We start from the raw sequence: 24201 nt of genomic DNA on the forward strand, positions 1-24201 counted from the left end.
ATTGAATGACTCATTTGTAGGGCAGCACATCCCATCTAGCAGATAGAAAGGAGCTCCAAGGAGTTGTACAAAATGGAAGCCCTTTATAGGCAAAAGCGGGGGAAAGAGTGGATTATTCCAGTCTTAGGTAACCTACCTATGGGGACGGAAGGAGACTATGTGGCAGATTATTTTATTGGTTCTGACTAGAAAATTCCAAACTGACCAGTTAAGACTACATTCCTGGGGGTGGTTGTAACTGTGGTTAGGTCAGGTATTAAGTCTTGGCTTGCTGACATAGAGCTTAGCACAAGTAACTCCATTTGGGGCCTATTGTTTCTTTTTAAACACACTGAATTGTTCCCGTTTAATTTTTTTCCCCTCACACTTTAATCAGATTAGCATCGTATCCTTGAAAATTAGACATGTCGTTCCTATTTAATGGTTTATTAATTTGGCATATCACCTGCTTATAGGATCTGAAGGTTTTGGTATTTGAGCCTTTGTAGATAAGAGTTACACGCCCCTGCTAATAAAATAAGTACTGCTAGAGGCTTTGAAGTAATTCTTTTCTCAGAATTGAAAGTATTAAAAATTGGTGGCAACATGTTATAGAAATAAATGAAAAGTGAGAGCATACTAAATAAAGTTTTAGTCCTCAATACTGAGTTTCTTAATTGTGCTTAGTCCATAGTCGTGATGTAAGCGGCCTCGGGCCTCGGGTATGGGCCAGACATTGAGAAGAAGGTGAGTCAACAGAGAATGGTAGCTCAAATAATCCCCAAAGTAGATTCTCTATGAAAAACATTTCAGGCAGAGAGAACCAGAATACAGCATTTTTCAGGAAGGGACCGTGAGTAATTGGAGAGGAAAGACATATGAAAACAGCCCATAGAAAAGCCGAAGAAAAGGCAGCACTTAATACCTCTATTGTTTTGGGGGGACAAAAGGATTTCTGAGCTGGTGACAATAGTCCCTGTTCTATTGAATGCCAAAAAGCCACTTGACACTTACAAAAGAGAGGAAGGAAGTATGAGGAAGCTCAGGAAGTAACAGAGGAAAATATATATATAAATATCAGGTGGTGACAGGAATGGAAACTATGGAAGAAAATAGATACATTAAGGCTCATGTAAAGAAAAAAGTGCCTTAAGAAAACAGCATGAAGGCGATAGCCCCATGGAGGAGAAAATAATGAATATGAGAAAATACAATGGAAAGCCTGAAAAACAGTCAGCAGCTTCCCCGGGGAGCCACCAGGGGATCAAGAGAGATAGAAGAAGGAAGGAGAGAGAAAAAAAACAAAACCACGAATGAATGACAAAGAATTAGGGAAACAAGCTGCCCTAGTTGGAAGCTGACTTTGAAAGTATAAAGGGCAAAGTCAGGAGAATTTAAGAAAGTTTAAAGGGAATCTTGAAGAATTATTTAAAATCAGACAACCAAGTGTAACACAGTTGAAAGCATGTGCATGCAATGTGTAGTATAAGAATGCAAAAGGCAGGATTATAAAAATTCAGAAGGTTGTGGTGGTTTATGCAATTTCAGGTCAATAAATCAGATTTAATAATGAAAAAACCACTTTTATGAAAAGGGGTGAATATAGATTATTTCTGAATGACCTATATCAGTCACTAGATTTTTTTTTTACAAAACAAACATAGAAGAGTCATTAAAAATATGATTGTGGATGAGAAACAGTATTTTGGCAACATGCTTTGATTCTCATTTTCCAGTATGAACAAAGGTTTTTATGTTCTGTTTTAAAATCAGCATGTCTATTTTCCTCAACTTCAGGTATCTGCAGGTAGTTTGCTTAACACTGCTCAGTTCAGTAATAGTTTACTAAATGCCTACTGTATGCAGGCACTATGCCAGGTGTTGGGGGCCCAAAAAAGATTCAGTTATATTTGTTGTTAATTGCTCCCAGTCTCACAGAGGAGAGAGATATGCAGACAAATAATGAAAATAAAATGGCATGAAGGCAATGATGGAATAAGTATGAGATCCACAGGTACTGTAGAGAAGGGAATGGTTGGCACTGTCAGAGCAGGCTTCACAGAGGACATGATATCTAGCAGTGCTCTATGTCATGACTCTGAGATGGCCAAGCATGGAACGGGTCAAAGGTCATTCCAGACAGAAGAAATAGCATGTTCCAAGACAGGGATGTCTTAAAACAGTGTAGTCTGTGTAAGGAAGGAAAAATAATTTTCCCTCTACCATTCCGAGTTCTTGGCTGAGACCCCCTATAATAAAAGACAGGTTAAGAAGTTTATTAACATGTGTACCTCCTGAATACATGAGAGATACTCAGGAAACTAACTCCCTGAGATGGCCCCAGAGACCAACTTAAATGCTGTCTTCAGCCAAAGACAAAAGAGGATGTTGAGGGTAGTGGTTTGGGACTTCAAAGGGGAGGAAGGCAATTCACATGGAGATGGAAAAGCAAAACGTTTGGTAAATAAATATTTACTGGGCCAGGCAGAGACAATGAGACACAGGGTGGACTCTGAACTCTAGGCCCTCTTTGCCCCCCACCACCATCACACTGAGCCCATATTCTTTGCAGCTATCTCTGGTCATAGCTCTATTCTGGGAAGAGGCCCTCTATCTAAATTCTTTTAGGCAGTTAGGGGGAAGGTCAAAGTTTCTTCCTGAGTCTTTTGGGCCTTGATTGTTTTCAGCTTGAAATAATCTGCATGCCAAAGAGACATTTTGTTCCCCTAAAATATCCACAGTCCTTGGCTCCAAGGGACTAGTAGTACGTCAGTTCAGATGCAGGCATTATATTCTCCATTTTCTCCCCAATTATTTCATGTAAGTGTTTTCCACATATGATCATGACAATTACAGTACTAAATCCATAGTGCCTAATACACTTTTCAAGCATTTGGGAGGATATTCTATTTTCACTTATCAAATTCAGGTTTTCTTTCAACACTATCTAAATATTATGCAGAAACTATTAACAGTTGGGAGCACATTTTGTCATTTTTGTCTACTGGCGAACAATGCAAATAGTAATTTTTATTCTTGTGGGGTTTTTTCTTGATGATTAATTTATTTTGATTATTCCCAATACAATATGATACAGCAGTCTTTCTTTTAGAATAGAGAAACCCAGTACTTATTGCACTGTAAATTGCATTTTTCTCTGAAAGAAGGCTTTGTTTTTTCATAGGTGGGGCACGGGTCAGGGAAGGGAGAGGATGTCAGCAGGGCTTTTAGCTGTAGCTGTAGCAGCCTGAGAAAAACAAGGTAGTCTTTTAGGCTTTCCTCTTTAGTTTTTTAAAATATCCGTATATCATCATTCAATCATTTCGTCATTGAATGACAGGTGAGAAGTAGGATAAAACATGGTTTTATCCACATACAGAGTGGTTCTGTCATTCTGCATGACTTCCTATGAAATGGAAATAGCACAAGACTGATTTGTCAGTCTTTTTTGGCATATCTGGAGAATGAGGACAAAACGGATGGCATAGATCTCTAAGTTGACTAAATTTAATGTCAGTCGTTACTCTATTGCAAAGTATCACATAAACAACTAATTAATGCTTACTAAACACAGATGAAAGGAAAACCCTAAAGTCCAATTTGCAGATCATTTACAAAGTAAAAGAAACCCATCTGATATTCAGTTGAATGTATTGAGAGGATTCAGAAATCACTGGGTAACTCTGAAGGTTGGTTTTTTAGTTCGTTGTAACACATCATTCCATCTTTAAAACCATTCAATGCCTTCTTATCATCATACCATGACTTCAAACACCTTAATGATAGGGTCCCAGGCTTTTCTCTCTAGCTTTTTCTTAAACAACTCATTCACTATTCCCCAGCCTCAGTGGCTCACACCCACCTTAAGCCATTTGCATTTGATGCTCTTTCTGGAACACTATTCTCCCAGATCCTCAACTGACTAATCCCCCTCCTTCTTCAAGTCTCAGGTCATACATCACTGTCTCAAAAATTCTACCCTGATGACCCCATCCAAACTACTCACCCTCACCTCTCATGTTTATCTGTTTTATTTTTCACAGCACTAATACTATATAAAATTATCTTATTTGTTCACTCCCTTACTGACTCTCTCCCTGTCCCTATATTGTAAATTCCATGGTAGCCAGGACCTTATCTGTCTTGTTCACAGCTATATCTCAAGCAACCAGTTTGCATGTTTATTGAAGTAAGAATGATAAGTAATAAAAATAGACCTCAGCCAACTAATTGATTAAATCTTAGGTCTAGTTCAGGGTGGTGGAATTGCATAATGATGTAAGAGAAAAGATTGAAAAGATTTCAGAGAAGAGATACAGAGATGATGAAAGGATTAGAAAATAAGACCTACGAAGAGGAGAAAATGGTGATATGAATTGGAGTATTACTACTCCAGAGAAAGAATCCGTTATAATTGCTTGTTTTTTATAGTTTACAGACTACTTTTGCATGTGTAAAGTCCCTTAACCTTTCACATAATAAATATGTAAATTTGTTATTATTATCCCTGTTTTACAGGCATAGAAACTGCGGCACAGAGAATTTAACTGACTTGTCACATAGTTATAAGGTATAATTCATGTTTTCTTAGTCTCATGTCCAATATTTTTTTCCATGACACCACTTTTGGTTTAGTCTGCAGAACAAGGAATTTAATTTGGATGTAATAAACAAAGACATTTCTTATTACAGTTTGTAAATTCTGATAAGAGTTATCCCAGGTTGTTCCCAAATATCTTTGAAATGCACTTGGAATAGATATTCATCTGTCTGGTATGGTTTGGGAAAGGGTAAAGGATATGGCTAGAGGGTAAGAGATTACTTCAATATGGTCTCTTCAAGTGCTAAGATTTTAGTATAGTCTTTTGGCCAAATTTTCGACTTTCAGAATAAATCATTTCAAATTTATTTAACATTTAAAATTTGACCAAATGATAACTACGTTTTGAGCTTTATATCACAGCTGGACTTGGCTCTAGGATGTGCTCATTGCATGGGCTGTGTATATTTTTATTCAATACCCAGAGCGTGCAGTGTGAACATAATAGAGATTGAAAGACAGCCAGAGGGTAAAACACAAATTCTTAAAAAGTAATTTTGTGTTTCATGTAGATTTATTAACTCTTCATTTCAAGCTTTGTACTAAACCTGCCTTCGAACTTTCAATTCCACAATCTAGATTCCAAACTCATAACTGGAATCTGCGTACTTCTATTTTTATAATACATTTTTTATTCCTCTTTTATTTAGATTAAAAGTTTGCTAAAGTTTCACATGGGTAGTCCAAGTTAGCTTTCAGTAACAGAAGAATTCTTTTAATAGAACTATAAAAAGCACATTTGGAAGAACATAATTATTATGATTTTTTTATCATTTTATTGGTATTTCTTTGCTGACACATCAGATGCTCTCTATTTACAGTTGATAATTAAAATCTCCATAGCATGATTTTACCCCATGATAATATTGGTGAACATATCATCTTGTGATCAGCTAAATGGATGTTTCTTTAACCACCTTGTTAAAAATTTTCTATAATTTCCAATATTTTTACAATGAGAATCTATTACTTCAATGATTATAAATTGATTTTATATCCTTAAGTTGAAACAGAAAAAATATTTCCTAGAGTATTAGAATGAATTAGTTTGACTTGACAGCTGTGTGATCTTTGCATAAAATTCCAAATATAAAATATACTTGCTCCAATCATGACTATAGTCCTCATAATTAGAAAATTGTTTTGTTATTCTTATTTTGGTATCTCCTTGCTTATATTAAGAACCAAAAGCTGGACTTTTAGACATCTAATAGCAAAATATATATTTATAAGTTCTTCTTAAGAGACCTGGACTTGGTTCAAAAGATGAATAAAAAGATATTATAGAAAAGAAAAATAACAAAAGTACATTTGAGTGAACCTATAAACAGAATAGAGATAGAAAATGGGCTTATAGGGAAAGAGGAATTTTAATAAATGCTCGTTTGAAATATTGGGATATTTTCTATAATATTATCAAACAAAATTATGGTGTAATAGTTTTAAAGAAAATGTCAGAATATGTTCAACACATTGTGTTTCTTCATGCCTGGCATATAGCAGGTCCTCAATAAGTATTTGTTGCAAGAATAAGAGAACCAACAAGTCTTATTTGAGCACCTGTTATGTGGAGGATAAAAACCTACGAGCCAAACAGAGCTTATGATCTAATATGGGAGAGAAGAAATATAAGGCTGATGCACAAATAACCACCACATAAGAAAGTGTGTGATAAGAATAAACGTATCTTGAAAGGTCGAGGAAAGCCAGATCATTTCCCATCTGGGAAGGTTTTAGAGAGAAGAGGTGACTTGAGCCTCAGAATTAGTAAAAATTAAGTGAGCAAAATTATTTATTGTAGACGTTTAAGCAAATATATAAAGATTACTAAATCAATATTACTATAAGACACTTAATGAATCAAAAACATCAGATCATCAAGAAATCTTTTTATAATCATCCATTCTTTAAAATTCCATTTGCCTTTTACCTTCTTATAATATGAAATAGTCTAGGTTCCTGGAAGCCTCTTTGTCTCTTGGCTTTTTTTTTCCTTAATATGTCACATATATCAATTCTAGTAGAGCATATGCAAAACATTTCAGTAATTACTCTGTCAATCATTTTATTCTTCAGGTTAAACTTCTAGACTAAGTTATTAGAAATTAATTTAAATCATGAAAACAGCATTAGTTGTTTCTAGTATAAAAACTTGTAACTGTTTTCCTTCCTGGGAAGATCAAAGAGTTTAATTTTTTTTCTCTTTATTTCCTCTTTGGTCACCTTTGTGCGAAGTACACAGTATTAGGAAATGTTGATTTCATCAGGGTAGGGAGCAGTGTTAGGGGTAAAGCAAGCTGATCGCCCCAGCCAAGACATTTATGCCTATCGTATGAATGATATGAAAATCACTTGGATTCTAAACTAGTTTTCTCGCCCCTTTCATGCATATTGCTCCTAACCCACTTTCCCATTTATCAGATAGAATTTAGCTACGCCCATTTTCTTTTTCCTCTTTTTCCTTCTCTATCTCCTGTTTCTTCTTGTTGTTCTTTCTTCTTTATTTATTAAGTGTGCAGAGATCATGCAGGTTTTGTTCACCATTCTTTACCAACTACTAACACAGCCCATGGGCTTGAATGAGCATCCATATAAATATTTGTTGAATAAATTAATAACCACTTGGTCTGGAAAAGAAAACCCAATTAAATATAGCAATCTAATCAAGAAACACAATATAGGAATCAATCTGACTCCTGAGTATACATAGTGCATACTAAAATAAAATGCAAATGCTTTTTATTTTATTAACTCTTTTAAAATATTTCTACTACTGCTTCTCTACCCAACTCTGCCTAAGAGCACAGAAGACTTAGGGCCTGCCTGCCTCACACCCCTTCAACACTTTTTAGCTGTGTAACCTGAAGTCAGTGAATTCATATTCCTGAACTTCAGGTTTTCTAAATATAAAATCTGACTAATAATATCTTGCCGATCTGAAGGCAGTGGATTGAATGAGAAAATCTATTGCTCCAACTTATTATGGATGAAAATGTGAATACAATTTTTTAAAATTTATGTGGAAAAATGCATGTGGAGTATTTTGCTCTTTGCTTATTAATTAAAACTAATTAGTTACTGTAACTAATTCCACATGAGATTCTAAAACCCCCTAAATTAAAAATAAAACATAAATATATATATATCTTTTAATAACAGAACTCATGACACCTACTTAGTAATGCTGATTAATATTATCATTTCGAAGTATGTAATCCGTGACATTTCTAAACACAAATTTTTAAGATCAAAAGCTTTGTCATACACGATTGTATCCCTAGATGTTTAATAATCCTATATTTTGAAGGATTAAAAGTTAAAGAACCATTGATAATGGCCCTTCAATTGAAGTAATTGTAGAATACTTTTTATTGGTGAGCTCCTTTTTTTTTTTAACTTGCACTGCAAATTTATCCATATTGTTCTTTTATTCATTTAATAAAGTTGTATCTAATGTCTGGTATTGTGCTAGGAGCTGCAGATGCAACGATAAATAAGACTCAATCCCTCTCCTCAAAGAGATCAAATTTTATTGGGAGAAGTGAGCAAGTAAGCATACAATTAAAATACCGTGTTGGAAGTGCTACAGCAGGAGTAGCCCAGGATGCTTTGAGAGCACATGAAAGCTCTCCGAATCCAGCCTCCAGGTGAGGGAGTCAGTCAGGGAAGCGCTCCTAGAGAAGGTGGTATCAGCGTTGCATGTCTCCTGCCTATTCATGTCCTTCCCACAGAGGTTGAAATGCAAATTATTTAAATATTTAATGTCTAACTGAGAGATATAGCAAGAATTTATTGTTTGATTACTTTGAGTTTTGTACTACAAGGAACTACAAAACACGTTTCTGGGACTAGCGGTGGAGATGAAAAGAAAAGAAAAGAAAAACTAAGAAACAAAGAGGCAGTTTTCACGAACCTAGTAAGTAAATAAGGTGTGATGAGGAATCAGATGGTCACGGGTACAATTCATGGATATTGTGAATTATGAGGTTGAATGCAATCTGATAGGTGACAATGCTAAGGATTTTTCTTAGAGGGTAATGTACTTAGATTTTTTAAGTACCAAACAAGACACACATTTTGAGTTGTGTGCATTAGGTTGTAGAACTGAACATTGCTAGGAGGGCAATTTGCCATTACACTACTTCTTTAGATGTGTTAAATGGTCTGGCAAACCACCTGTCCAATCTGTTAGCCAAAATGTGTTAATGTGTTATAATGGCTACTTTAATATCTATTCTTAATTACACTCCTTCAATGTGTTCTCAACCCATATTAGTGTATTGCTAATGAATTATGTTAATATTCTTTTGCTGTATATGCTCACCTCATGGTTATTACTTTTTTCATTGTTTCTCAAGTTCTTATGTAATTTCGGCACATATCATAGACTAAGTGTTCCTTTACTATATTTTTACAAATAATTTTACAACTACCTCATGTACCAAGCCAAAAAATGTTAGTAAATGAATTGGTTTACTAAAAATCCCAGAGGAGCTATATCTAGATCTGCCATTTTAGGAGACTGATGAGGCTACACATTGTAGAAATCTTTTCTGCCTCTTAAATTCCTTTCACTGGTTTGACTGGATTCTTTTGGAAGATACTGTACCTTCCCAAGTTTTAACTGTGTAAAACTCTACTCATTTGAATTGACCTGCTAATTAAGGTTACAAAAATAACTTGCTGAATCATAGCACATTTATTTTGATTTTTCCATCCTGGCTTTCTTCGTATTTCCATTATTATTTCAAATATGCATTTACTTTTTGTTTGCATGGTAATTTCAGCCAACTTACCTTCATCTAGCTCACTTTGTACAAGAAAATGAATTATCTCATTGTTTCATCCATTTGATTGATTTCTGCTACTGTATATACTTTTGAACTGTCCCAGATCTTTTCTGAGCTTCTCTATTATCTTTTCTGAACTTTTTATCTCAGAATCACCTGTCATTGTTTTATATGCTCACTTTGTTGCTCTTGGATACTTTGTCTCCCTGCTTATTGTTTAACTGGAGAACTTAAAGATGGAGAGAAAAATAATTAGTTTAGTTTAATCTCCGAATTTATTCCTGTCCTCTCTGCTTTTACACAGTGTTTTTCCTAAGGTATTGCTTCAACATGAAAAAAAAAGAATTCTCCTTTAATCACCCATTGATCCATTTATTCATTTATTTTGTAACTATCATTAACACAGTTGGTTACAAAGGAATGGATATACCCATTAGCTTCTTAATGCAATAAATTCCTATTTCCACTGAGTCAAGTTCTCTTTTGCTTTACCTTTAACTCCCTGTAGTCTAAAAAAGAAGACAGAGAGAGAATATATATATGTGTATGTGTGTGTGTGTGTGTGTGTGTGTGTGTGTGTATATATATATATATATATACACACACACACACACACATATATCTCAAGCATTACTTAGAAAGGGTTTGCTAAAGTTGAGTCAAGTGTCAGGTAATATCAGGTAATTTTTTTTTCTGGAATAGATTTTAAATTGAGCAAAAATTATCTAATATGAAAATATTCTGTTTGAAATAGCCGTCCATTATCACAGACCTTACACAAAACCTTCTCCTGGAAATGAATATTTTTTCTGAAGTCACTTTTAGATATAGTCAAATTGTATCAGGTCATATAGTTTGAAAAGTTAACACACTGATAATTTCATTTAATTTCAATTTGGTCAAAAGACATCTTGATCTAGAAAAGGGCATCTGGGAAAAACAAACAAAAAATTAAATATACTTATATCATGTTTAACTTGGTAGGGAAAAGGCCTAAGTTATCTCAAGAAATGAATATTACATAATAATAAAATAATAAATAAATAATGTTTACAGTGAGATAGTCTTAACTCCAAAAATGAATTTTCAAGTTGTGATTATGAAACAATCTTATAAATAAATAGCTGCAGCTCAATGAAATTGAGAGGCATGTATCTTCAGCATAATTCAATTAGTTGCTATGTCTTTTGTCACACTTCCTTATTTTTAATAAATTAGTTTAAAATAGAAATATTTTCATACATTTCCCATAACTTGATTGCTCTTTCATTTCAAAATAAGGATGGAATGGAACCAGAAAAAAAATCATCTAAAAAATATTCATTCATGTGATATTTTATGTTTTTAAAGACCATTGATGTTTTAGGGTATTTACCTAAATTACCTTTCATTTTTAATTGTTTAAATCTTTATTTGCTGGCAATCAATAGCAGGTTACATGCACAAAACACGTGATAATAAGAATATGGGCAAAACTTTTCTGCTTTGTAAATAATTGATGCAAATTCAGCAATGCAGCCTGAAAATGCATTTTTATAACCTACATGTAATATGGAAAGTATTTAGTGATATTAACAAGTAACCAATTTTAATGAATAGAAGAAATCTGTTTTAATGTGATAAGTCTACTTCCCTTAGGATACAGTTTGTCTAGAGCAGGCATGAATATGTTTTTATACATCATGATCCACCTAATCAAATTCTTCAGGAGATGTAATTATTTTATTTCCTTTTCATATTTTTAGAGTTCATAATTTCCATGAAAAAAAACTGATTATTGATAACTATAGCTTAGAACTCCTGAAGAATAAGCTAACAGCTTGTTCTTTTCTTTTGATGCCTTCTTTAAAACTATTGACCCTTGTCGATTAATTGATGATTTGGGAAGCAGTCAATCATGCTCTGAAGATCTAATGTATCTAGGCTAAAAACCAAGGTACCTCGGCTTAAAATCTCTTGGTTACTACTGGCAAAGCCCTTGATTTATTCATCTTTGAATTTCTAGTATGTAGATCAGTATACAGTAGTTTCTCATTAAACGTTACTGACTGAATTAATTAGTTCCTTTCAGCAGGCATTTATAGGGCACCTGTTATTCTGCCTTCTGTCTCCAAACTCCTACTATACTTCTTGTTTGTACTGTTTTATCAGTACTGTTTTAATACATACCCTGTCTTATGATTGTTTCCCTAGATAGTTTAGGACTTTATTTTATTCATATGTAGTTTATCAACAGAATTAAATTACATGCTCCTTGTAGGCAGGAATCAGGTCACTCATTTCATTTGACTCTTTCATAAAGCCAGCACGTAAATACACAATAAATATTTTGCTGGTTAATTTGAACAGTATGAGAAAACATGGAAAAAATGCTGCCATATTCCCTTATACCACTCAACAAACTATTACACAAAGTAACACGTATTTTAAGGGAAATGAGAGTATATATGTGTTATAAAGTAAAAATAATTTTTACTCCAGAATGTCAGCTAGGAATGCTGAAAACCAAACTTGCATAAAATAATTTGTTTAAAAGAACAAATCAATGCTGGGGGAAGTCTTCTATTTTTTATCTTGCAGAATATACTTGTTTCTTAAATTTTGAGTTAGGTTTTTATTTGAAATTGAGTTATAAATTATATTTATTGCCTAATTTCTTATTTCATGGATAATATCTTGGTCTTCTGTGCCTATTTACTTTCCAACTAATATTAAGACTAGACTGCAATGTGTGTGCACTTCATTGTTTTATTTGTATGATCTAATGTTTCCTTTGTTTACCAAAGAGGTTTAAATAATGTGAAAATAATGTATTCAGTATACAGAGTTTTTCTGTGCATATCTTCATTACCCAATGCCAAGACTAGAGATTCAAAGAATAGGTTGTGTACATTTAAACCTAGTAGGTTTATGAGTATGACTTCATAGCATCTATAATCTCCTAGGATACCTAGCATGAGACTCAGTAACAACAGCAGATAAGATATACTTAATTTTTTCATTCTTCTCAAATCAATCAGTATTCAACACTTATCAAGGAATCTATCTATAAAAAACTATATCTCACATATCTATCCATATTCTGCCCTCCTTTTGGCTTCCAGTACTCTCAAATCCCTAAGCTGTTTAGGGACCACTATTGTAATGCCCAACTGTGGGTTTTTTCTTAACTTTTACTTAAATCTCCCAAGCAAACACACACATCGATCAAGTCTTACTTTCCCTAGGTCTCATTCTTTTTTAACGTTCAATTTGCCAGTTAATCTACAATGCTATAGTAGTCAGCTTGTCAGCCCTTTCAGATAGAATCTTACTGCAAACTAGCCATTTCAAAGTGTTTAAACATATGTAATGAATTTTTATGTATTGTACAGCCAATATGTTGTTTCATTCTATATTGATTTTTCTTTATCAGCAATTATCTTCCTCTTTGGGGCTAAAATATATGCTGAAATAAAAGAGTGGCAGAATTTTTCAATATTATCTGGGAATACGAGATGAAGAGATTGGCTCTTTGAAATAGCAAGGCATTTTAATACCTCACTTAGTACTTCTTAATTTCATATTTATCACACTCATGATAGAGAATGTTGACAAGTATAGAGAATTATTGAATATTTTGCTTAATTTTCTTTACATAGGTGTGAATATTATAAAGTTACATCTTTCTTTTTTTTAACATCTTTATTGGAGTATAATTGCTTTACAATGGTGTATTAGTTTCTGTTTTATAACACAGGGAATCAGTTATACATATACGTATATCCCCATATCTCCTCCTTCCTGCGTCTCCCTCCCACTCTCCCTATCCCACCCCTCTAGGTGGTCACAAAGCACCGAGCTGATCTCCCTGTGCTATGCGGCTGCTTCCCACTAGCTATCTACTTTACATTTGGTAGTATATATAAGTCCACGCCACTCTCTCACTTCGTCCCAGCTTACCCTTCCCCCTCCCCATTGTCGTCAAGTCCATTCTCTACCTCTGCGTCTTTATTCCTGTCGTGCCCCTAGGTGCTTCAGAACCCTTTTTTTTTTTTTTTTTAGATTTCATATATATGTGTTACCATACGGCATTTGTTTTTCTCTTTCTGACTTACTTCACTCTGTATGACAGACTCTAGGTCCATCCACCTCACTACAAATAACTCAATTTCATTTCTTTTTATGGCTGAGTAATATTCCATTGTATTATCTGTGCCACATCTTCTTTATCCATTCATCTGTCGATGGACACTTGGGTTGCTTCCACGTCCTGGCTATTGTAAATAGTGCTACAATGAACATTGTGGTGCATGACTCTTATTGAATTATGGTTTTCTCAGAGTATATGCCCAGTAGTGGGATTGCTGGGTCGTATGGTAGTTCTACTTTTAGCTTTTTAAGGAACATCCCTGCTGTCCACTGTAGTGGCTGTATCAATTTACATTCCCACCAAAAGTGCAAGAGAGTTCCCTTTTCTCCACACCCGCTCCAGCATTTATTGTTTGTAGAGTTTTTGATGATGGCCATTCTGACTGATGTGAGGTGATACCTCATTGTAGTTCTGATTTGCATTTCTCTAATGATTAGTGATGTTGAGCATCCTTTCATGTGTTTGTTGGCAATCTATATATCTTCTTTGGAGAAATATCTGTTTAGGTCTTCTGCCCATTTTTGGATTGGGTTGTTTGTTTTTTGGATATTGAGCTGCATGAGTTGCTTGTATGTTTTGGAGATTAATCCTTTGTCAGTTGCTTCATTTGCAAATATTTTCTCCCATTCTGAGGGTTGTCTTTTCATCTTGTTTATGGTTTCCTTTGCTGTGCAAAAGCTTTTAAGTTTCATTAAGTCCCATTTGTTTATTTTTGTTTTTATTTCCATTTCTCTGGGAGGTGGGTCAAAAAGGATCTTGCTGTGATTTATGTCATAGAGTGTTCTGCCTAGGTTTTCCTCAAAGAGTTTTATAGTGTCTGGCCTTATATTTGGGGCTTTAATCCATTTTGAGTTTATTTTTGTGTATGGTGTTAGGGAGTGTACAAATTTCATTCTTTTACATGTAGCTGTCCAGTTGTCCCAGCACCACTTATTGAAGAGGCTGTCTTTTCTCCATCGTATATTCTTTTTTGTAAATATTTATTTATTTATTTGGTTGTGCCGGGTCTTATTTATTTATTTATTTATTTTTATATTTATTTTTGGCTGTGTTGTGTCTTCGTTTCTGTGCGAGGGCTTTCTCTAGTTGCGGCGAGCGGGGGTCACTCTTCATCGCGGTGCGCGGGCCTCTTCACTATCGCAGCCTCTCTTGTTGCAGAGCACAGGCTCCAGAAGCGCAGGCTCAGTAGTTGTGGCTCACAGGCCTAGTTGCTCCGCGGCATGTGGGATCTTCCCAGACCAGGGCTCGAACCCGTGTCCCCTGCATTAGCAGGCAGATTCCCAACCACTGCACCACCAGGGAAGCCCCATTGTATATTCTTGCCTCCTTTTTGAAAAATAAGGTGACCATATGTGCGTGAGTCTCTCTCTGGGCTTTCTATTCTGTTCCATTGATCTATATTTCTGTTTTTGTGCCAGTATCATTCTGTCTTGATTACTGTAGCTTTGTAGTATAGTCTGAAGTCAGGGAGCCTGATTCCTCCAGCTCTGCTTTTCTTTCTCAAGATTGCTTTGGCTGTTTGGGGCCTTTTATGTTTCCATACAAGCAGTGAAAATTTTTTTTCTAGTTCTGTGAAAAATGCCATTGGTAGTTTGATAGGGACTGCATTAAATCTGTAGATTGCTTTGGGTAGTAGAGTCATTTTCACAATGTTGATTCTTCCAATCCAAGAACATGGTATATCTCTCCATCTGTTGGTATCATCTTTAATTTCTTTCCTCAGTGTCTTATAGCTTTCTGCATACAGGTCTTTTGTCTCCTTGGGTAGGTTTATTCCTAGGTATTTTATTCTTTTTGTTGCAATGGTAAATGGGAGTGTTTCCAGAATTTCTCTTTCAGATTTTTCATCGTTAGTGTAGAGGAATGCAAGAGATTTCTGTGCATTAATTTTGTACCCTGCTACTTTACCAAATTCACTGATTAGCTCTAGTAGTTTTCTGGTAGCATCTTTAGGATTCTCTATGTATACTATCATGTCATCTGCAAACAGTGACAGCTTTACTTCTTCTTTTCTAATTTGGATTCCTTTTATTTCTTTTTCTTCTCTGATTGCTGTGGCTAAAACTTCCAAAACTATGTTGAATAATTGTGGTGAGTGGACAACCTTGTCTTGTCCCTGATCTTAGTGGAAATGGTTTCAGTTTTTCACCATTGAGAACAATGTTAGCTGTGGGTTTGTCATATATGGCCTTTATTATGTTGAGGTAAGTGACCTCTATGCCTACTTTCTGGAGGGTTTTTATCATAATTGGGTGTTGAATTTTGTTGAAAGCTTTTTCTGCATCTATTGAGATGATCATATAGTTTTTCTCCTTCAATTTGTTAATATGGTTTATCACATCAATTGATTGGCGTATATTGAAGAATCCTTGCATGCCTGGGATAAACCCCACTTGATCATGGTGTATGATCCTTTTTTTTTTTTTTCATGGACCCAGTAAGATATTACAACTAGTTCAGACAAGAACTCAACATACCACCTTTACAGTCAGATAGGGATGCTGAAATAAATTTGCAAATGGATGCAAAACTGGGCAATATTCATAGGGTTACAATTACTTGCATTTTACTAGATACAATTTGTATTTCTATGGACAGAAATTGTTTGCATTATTATCAGTTTTCTGCAACTTCTACCTCTACAGAATTGTGCGATAGTCTTGTCAAGGACAAAGGTGGAAGGACTTCCCTGGCGATCCAGTGGTTAAAGACTTCTCGCTTCCGCCACAGGGGGCATGGGTTCCATCCCTGGTTGGGGGAACTAAGATCTCACATGCCGTGCAGCTCGGCCCCCCGCAAAAAAAAAAAAAAGGACAAAGGTGGAGATAACCCAGTTGAAACCATGCACCTCAGACTGGGACTCAAACCCAGCCAAAACTCAGATTGGGACTTGAACCCACGTGGCAGGGACTTGAACCTGGCCAAAACCTGGATTGGGACTTGAACCCACGAGGCTGGGACTTGAACCTGGCCAAAACCCACAGTCTTCCAACTGAGATCACACACCTGGTTTCAGAACTTAATGAAGCTCAGGTTCTTGATGTCACATCACAGAAAGAATTCAGTGAGAGACAAAGTGATAGGTAAGAAGTGTATTTATTTAGAGAGAAACACACTCCACAGACAGAGTGTAGGCCACCTCAGAAGGTGAGAAAGGCTGGTGTATGATCCTTTTAATGTGCTGTTGGATTCAATCTGCTAGTATTTTGTTGAGGATTTTTGCATCTATATTCATCAGTGATATTGGCCTGTAGTTTTCTTTCCTTGTGACATCTTTGTCTGGTTTTGGTATCAGGGTGATGGTGGCCTCGTAGAATGAGTTTGGGAGTGTTCTTCCCTCTGCTATATTTTGGAAGAGTTTGAGAAGGATAGGTGTTAGCTCTTCTCTCAATGTTTGATAGAGTTTGCCTGGGAAGCCATCTGGTCCTGGGCTTTTGTTTGTTGGAAGATTTTTAATCACAGTCTCAATTTCAGTGCTTGTGATTGGTCTGTTTATATTTTCTATTTCTTCCTGGTTCAGTCTCGGAAGGTTGTGCTGTTCTAAGAATTTGTCCATTTCTTCCAGGTTGTCCATTTTATTGGCATATAGTTGCTTGTAGTAATCTCTCATGATCCTTTGTATTTCTGCAGTGTCAGTTGTTACTTCTCCTTTTTCATTTCTAATTCTATTGATTTGAGTTTTCCCCCTTTTTTTCTTGATGAGTCTGGCTAATGGTTTATCAATTTTGTTTATCTTCTCAAAGAACCAGCTTTTAGTTTATTGCTCTTTGCTACTGTTTCCTTCATTTCTTTTTCATTAATTTCTGATCTGACCTTTATGATTTCTTTCCTTCTGCTAACGTTGGGTTTTTTTGGTTCTTCTTTCTCTAATTGCTTTAGGTGTAAGGTTAGGTTGTTTATTTGAGATGTTTCTTGTTTCTTGAGGTAGGATTGTATTGCTATAAACATCCCTCTTAGAATTGCTTTTGCTGCATCGCCTAGGTTTTGGGTCATCGTGTTTTCATTGTCATTTGTTTCTAGGTATTTTTTTAATTTCCTCTTTGATTTCTTCGGTGATCTCTTGGTTATTTAGTAGCATATTGTTTAGCCTCCATGTGTTTGTATTTTTTACAGTTTTTTTTCCTGTAATTGAAATATAGTCTCATAGCATTGTGGTCAGAAAAGATGCTTGATACGATTTCAATTTTCTTAAATTTACCAAGGCTTGACTTGTGACCCAAGATATGATCTATCTTGCAGAATGTTCCATGAGCACTTGAGATGAAAGTGTATTCTGTTGTTTTGGATGTAATGTACTATAAATATCAATTAAGTCCATCTTGTTTACTGTATCATTTAAAGCTTGTGTTTCCTTATTTATTTTAAATTTGGATGATCTGTCCATTGGTGAAAGTGGGGTGTTAAAGTCCCCTACTATGATTGTGTTACTCTCAATTTCCCCGTTTATGGCTGTTAGCATTTGCCTTATGTATTTAGGTGCTCCTATGTTGAGTGCATAAATATTTACAATTGTTGTATCTTCTTCTTGGATTGATCCCTTGATCATTTTGTAGTGTCCTTCTTTGTCTCTTGTCTCTTTGTCTTTATTTTAAAGTCTATTTTGTCTGATGTGAGAATTGCTACTCCAGCTTTCTTTTGATTTCCATTTGCATGGAATATCTTTTTCCATCCCCTCACTTTCGGTCTGTATGTGTCCCTAGGTGTGAAGTGGGTCTCTTGTAGACAGCATATATACGGGTCTTGTTTTTGGATCCATTCAGCCAGTCTGTGTCTTTTGGTTGGAGCATTTAATCCATTTACATTTAAGGTAATTATCAATATGTATGTTCCTATTATCATTTTCTTAATTGTTTTGGGTTTGTTATTGTAGGTCTTTTCCTCCTCTTGTGTTTCCTGCCTAGAGAAATTCCTTTAGCATTTGTTGTAAAGCTGGTTTGGTGGTGCTGAATTCTCTTAGCTATTGCTTGTCTGTAAAGGTTTTAATTTCTCCGTCGAATCTGAATGAGATCCTTGCTGGATTGCGTAATCCTGGTTGTAGGTTTCATCCTTTCATCACTTTAAATATGTCCTGCCACTCCCTTCTGGCTTGCAGAGTTTCTGCTGAAAGATCAGCTCTTAACCTTATGGGGAATCCCTTGCATGTTATTTGTTGTTTTCCCTTGCTGCTTTTAATATTTTTTCTTGTATTTAATTTTTGATAGTTTGATTAATATGTGTCTTGGCGTGTTTCTCCTTGGATTTATCCTGAATGGGACTCTCTGCACTTCCTGGACTTGATTAACTATTTCCTTTCCCATATTAGGGAACTTTTCAACTATAATCTCTTAAATATTTTCTCAGATGCTTTCTTTTTCTCTTCTTCTGAGACCCCTATAATTCGAATGTTGGTGCATTTAATGTTGTCTCAGAGGTCTCTAAGGCTGTCCTCAATTCGTTTCATTTTTTTTTTTTTTTTCTTTATTCTGCTTGGCAGTAGTTATTTCCACTATTTTATCTTCCAGGTCACTTATCCGTTCTTCTGCCTCAGTTATTCTGCTATTGATTCCTTCTAGAGAATTTTTAATTTCATTTTTTGTGCTGTTCATCATTGTTTGTTTGCTCTTTAGTTCTTCTAGGTCCTTGTTAAACATTTCTTGTATTTTCTCCATTCTATTTCCAAGAACTTGGATCGTCTTTACTATCATTACTCTGAATTCTTTTTCAGGTAGACTGCCTATTTCCTCTTCATTTGTTTGGTCTGGTGGGTTTTTACCTTGCTCCTTCATCTGCTGTGTGTTTCTCTGTCTTCTCATTTTGCTTAACTTACTGTGTTTGGGGTCTCCTTTTCGCAGGCTGCAGGTTCGTAGTTCCCGTTGTTTTTGGTGTCTGCCCCCAGTGGCTAAGGTTGGTTCAGTGGGTTGTGTAGGCTTCCTGGTGGAGGGGACTAGTGCCTGTGTTCGGGTGGATGAGGCTGGATCTTGTCTTTCTGGTGGGCAGGACCGTGTCCGGTGGTGTGTTTTGGGATGTCTGTGACCTTATTATGATTTTAGGCAGCCGCTCTGCTAATGGGTGGGGTTGTGTTCCTGTCTTGCTAGTTGTTTGGCATAGGGTGTCCTGCACTGTAGCTTGCTGGTCGCTGAGTGGAGTAACTGTGAGTAGTAGTAACTCCCATAGTCTATTAAATAATGCTAATCTTGCCAGAAGGAGATCACCTCTTATTCTTTTTGAAATTTTCAAAAAAATTGTCAACAAATCAGACACTATATTTTGTTTTGGGAATAAGTGAGGAATCACATGGATTTAGGGAGAAAAATCAACCTAAAATAAAATGTGTACAATAGTATTGCCTTTTATTGTAAAGTACTTGCATAAGTAACAGGAAAATCATGATACTTAATGTAAATGTCCCAAGTATAAGAGGGGCTACTCACATGAAAAAGTACTATGAATTTTCGCAGGACACATTCAGACCATAGCAGATACGTAGTTGCATTCTGTGTGAAGCTTAGAGTGAAAATATGACGAGAAGAGGCTCAAAAACAACTGACATCTATGCTTGCAATTTTCATCCAAATCTCTCAGACGAGTCAACAAAAACCAAACACACATTTTTAAAAAATCATTTCCATCTCCTTGTAGTTTTTGTTTTGCTTGTGCTTTTGGTGAATTGGTTTTATATGATGCTAAGATCTCTGAAACAGCAAGGCTATCTTCCAAATTTAACCACCACCGAGTGAGGGAAAAGTGTTTCTAACAAACCTGTGTTTGCTTTTAATTATTTATTTACTAGGTTGGCCTTTCTCCAGAAGATAAACAGGAAGACAATAAGTTAACTTACCTTGAATGTATTTTTATCAATTGAGCCAGAAGGATAGGTTGAATCTTTGTCTCAGCAGGTAGGACTCTCTAGGAAGAAGAATCACATGAGATCAGGAGGGGACAAGGCAGGCAATTTACTAAGGTCCTAATTAGTAACCAACCAGGAGAATCTCTGATTAGGCACATTACGAATACTGACAGCATTTAAGGTCCAGGCATACAGGAGGTTTATGTCAAAAGACCAAACCTATGCAGCAGGTAGACATCCCAGAAATTAGGCAAATCATGAGATCAGTGGAGACTAGACAGGTATATCTCTTCCCATCTGACATACACCTGTATGGCTGCCACTGGCTGTGAAAGTCATCTCAATTTACCCAAGTACTTCAAGCTGATTCGTAGCTTAAGTTGGAGTTTTCCACAGTGCTGAACAAGTGTTCTGTTTCCTCTTGCTGGTTTTCATGTAAATTTGTAGTTTCATTTTTAAACAGACTTATTGAGATATAATTCAAATATTTGCTTAGTTTTTGATATGCCTTTCTTCTTGGCACATATACCCTGTAAGAAACTAAAGGTCCCTTTCTTTTTTTAGTATCCATGACACATTATTTTCTCCTTTCCTTAAGAGAGATTTTTCTACTTAAAATGTATTCTTTATCTATCTGATGTAACAGTTGTCATTTTTCCATCCCTATCATTTACAACCTAATTATTTCTTGGACTAACACCTGTTTATAAGGAGATATGTTTGCCTGTTTCATGCTGCTGACAAAAGGTTCATAGTGATAGTAGGCAAAGCAACATGTTCAGTTATCAATTAAATATACTAAGGCAGGGGAAACATTAGAAATAAGATCTAATGACCTAGAGACTAAGCAGCAGATTGAAAACACAAGCTACAGTTGTGAGTATTGAGCTCAATTCTGTTCTGAGCTTGCTCTCTTTGCTTCAGCTGTCTCTGCAGAAATGGAGTAAGTCATACTAACCAACCTTCAAAGATAGTTGTGAGGAATGTTGCTAAAAATAATAAAATGTAATAGTCACTAACATAATTTTCTAGAGAAATTGAAATGAAAAGCAAACTGAGTATCGAAGAAATAGTTTTTCTAAAGTTTATTCAGAGAACAACCTTTCTAACAGTCATCTTATTTCTCTTTACGATTATCTAGTTTTACCATATTAGTGTTACCAAGGTGCCATATTATGTAGGATGAGTAGAAAACTTGAATTCTGAGCAAAAATTACATTTTAGGTTTTGTAATAACATGAGGCAATTCAAGATATGAGATTTGTGTTTGGTTATTTACATCAATATTGAACACACTGTGTTTCTTTTTCCTTCTAGTAGACTTGATTTTTAAGGTCATTTACATTAGAGCTTTATTTTTTCTAACACATACCCGTAACTATTATTTTTTTTAAACTATAATCCATTGTACAGCCAAATTTTAAAATGTTTTGAAGGAGTTTGATAATACCTTAGGTTCAATGAATAGCAATATTGGATACTATTGGATACCAAATGCCTTGGGTAAATTATTTGTAATAGAGCTTTATTTTTAAAGCACAGTTTATATTTCAGAAAATGTACAGTAACTAAATTACTTCCCTACACTTTTCCTGACTAATCTTTTACTGTCTTCTGGTTTTTTGGTTGTTGTTTTTTTGTCTGTTTGTTTTTTTACTTAAAATGTTACTTAGTAACTGAAGCAGTAATGTAAATAATAGAGCTCCCTTAAAACATCCTTGCATTATACGTTCATTTTCTGCTCGGATTTATAGTATTCTATATAGTCTGTGGACTATCGGAATCATTGAACTCTTTTTTTAGTCAAACTTCATTAATTCAGAATGGACATAAATTGAGGATGACTAAGTAAAAAACAAAAGAAAAGTATGGGGTTTAGGAAATACTCTAAATTCCTTGAGAAACAATAATGTTGTTCACTAGAAACTCCAGTTTTTTTTTCCCTTGAAAACATTTTTTTTTTTTGCATCATGCACGATTTCTTAGCAATGTGACTGTCACATTATATCAGAACACACAAGTGAGATGATGGGGCACTGTTAATTTGATCTTGAGCAATGATTTCAAACATTCTATAGTATTCAATGATATCTATTATTAAAATAGGTTACAGCAAGACCTTTGCTAGTTACTTCAATCATTACTTGTTATCACTATATAATTATGAAAATAATTTAATAGTTTTACATTTTTATAATTCATGGTATCATTGAACTATTAATCATTTGTTTCTTGAGTTTTAAGCGAACTCTGGGCTCTACTAAATAGAGGAAAACAATGTCACATTCTGGGGATCTTAATATATTCAAACTTGTAAGCAACAATTCTATTACACTTGTGTTCTCTTCTTTTTGGTTTTGTGAATCTATTGTATGTTTTTGATTTGTGGTTGTATGCAACAATTCTAAACAGTAGATTATGAGCTAATCTGAAAATAATACTATCATTTATAGAATCTGTTGCTTTTTAACAATAAAAGATCCCTAGAGAACAACAATAAAGTATTGCTTACAGCAGTGCATTCAGCCGTCCCCCAGATCTGTCTTTTGCTTCAATGGTGTTTGGACAGAACAGACCCAGGGACGCCCCTTGTTCCAGCCTCAACCATCCTCCAACCCTTTTTTCCAGTCGCAGCTTTTGGAAACAGCCACTCAGCCATCCTCAGCTTTTGGGACCAGCCAACACCATTTTTTGAGCTTAACTCCTTATTACTGATCAACCACGAGCTCCCAGATTCCTCAGAATTATTCCGCTGAGGTGGAGGCCGCCGCCAACCTCCTGGTCAACCTGCATCTGGGTCCTCCTACACCTACTTCTCTCTGGGCTTCTATTTCCACTGCGAGGATGTGGCTCTGGACGGCATGGGCCACTTTTTCTGTGAATTGTCCAAGGAGAGGCAGGAGGATACTGACAGCCTCTTGAAGATGCAAAACCAGTGCCGCGACACTACCTTCTTCCAGGACGTGCAGAAGCCGTCCCAAGATGAGTGGGGTAAAATCCAGGACGCTATGGAAGTCGCTATTCTCATGGAGAAGAACCTGAGCCAGGCCCTTGCGGACCCGCAGGCCCTGGGTTCTGCCGGCACAGACATGCACCCCTGTGACTTCCTGGAGAGCCGTTTCCTGCAGGAGCAGCTGAAAATCATCAAGCAGATGGCGACCACCCGACTAACCTCCATAGGCTGCTGGTCCCAGGCTGGGCTCGGCCAGTATCTCATTGAAAAGCTCATCCTCAAGCATAACTAGGAGCCTCCAGAGCCCAGAGGCCTTTGAGGAGCCCCCCTAGTGTCAGGGCTTCTGCCTGAAGCCCCTCTCCGCAGCCACTAGGCAGCTTTTTAACCACCCTGGAGCCTTCGCCCAAGCCTTGGACCAAATGAAAACAATAAAGCTTTTTGCAGCAAAAAAAAACCCAATTATTTACACATGACTTTAATTCTGCTCTCTGTGAAAGGATACTTGGTTTCTGTCTTTGCTTTCCTGAGACCTTGAGAATAAGACAAGTAAATTTTGGAGAAGAGGATTTCTTTAGTTGTGTCTCATTTTCTTTTAGTATTAGTTACTGAACCTATTTGTAATCTGGCATAAACAATTGAATTATTGAATTAATCTAAAAGGAGCAAAGATCAGGCATCTATGCTAGGACGCTAACTTATTTTTTTATTCCTCAATCCAACACTCAAAGCTTAGTCTTTCCTTCCAGTGTCCTATAAAAGATATATTGATACTATAAAATATATACTGACTTGTATTTTGAGGAGTCTAAACTAAATGAAAATAGGACTAATTTGGACTTTGGAAACCTTACAAGAATATTTATGTTATTTATTATATATTGAGGCAACTGAAGGTGAAACTGGAGCTGTGGAACTAGATGG

At 35.7% G+C, this 24201-nt stretch overlaps 1 pseudogene; it reads left to right on the top strand.

The window, feature by feature from the left end:
• Positions 1-703: 703 nt before the first annotated feature.
• On the top strand, positions 704-23572 carry LOC137756408 (ferritin light chain pseudogene; annotated as a pseudogene).
• The last annotated feature ends 629 nt before the right edge of the window (positions 23573-24201 follow it).

The sequence above is a fragment of the Eschrichtius robustus genome, chromosome X, assembly GCF_028021215.1.
Source record: "Eschrichtius robustus isolate mEscRob2 chromosome X, mEscRob2.pri, whole genome shotgun sequence".
Taxonomy (NCBI): Eukaryota; Metazoa; Chordata; class Mammalia; order Artiodactyla; family Eschrichtiidae; genus Eschrichtius; species Eschrichtius robustus.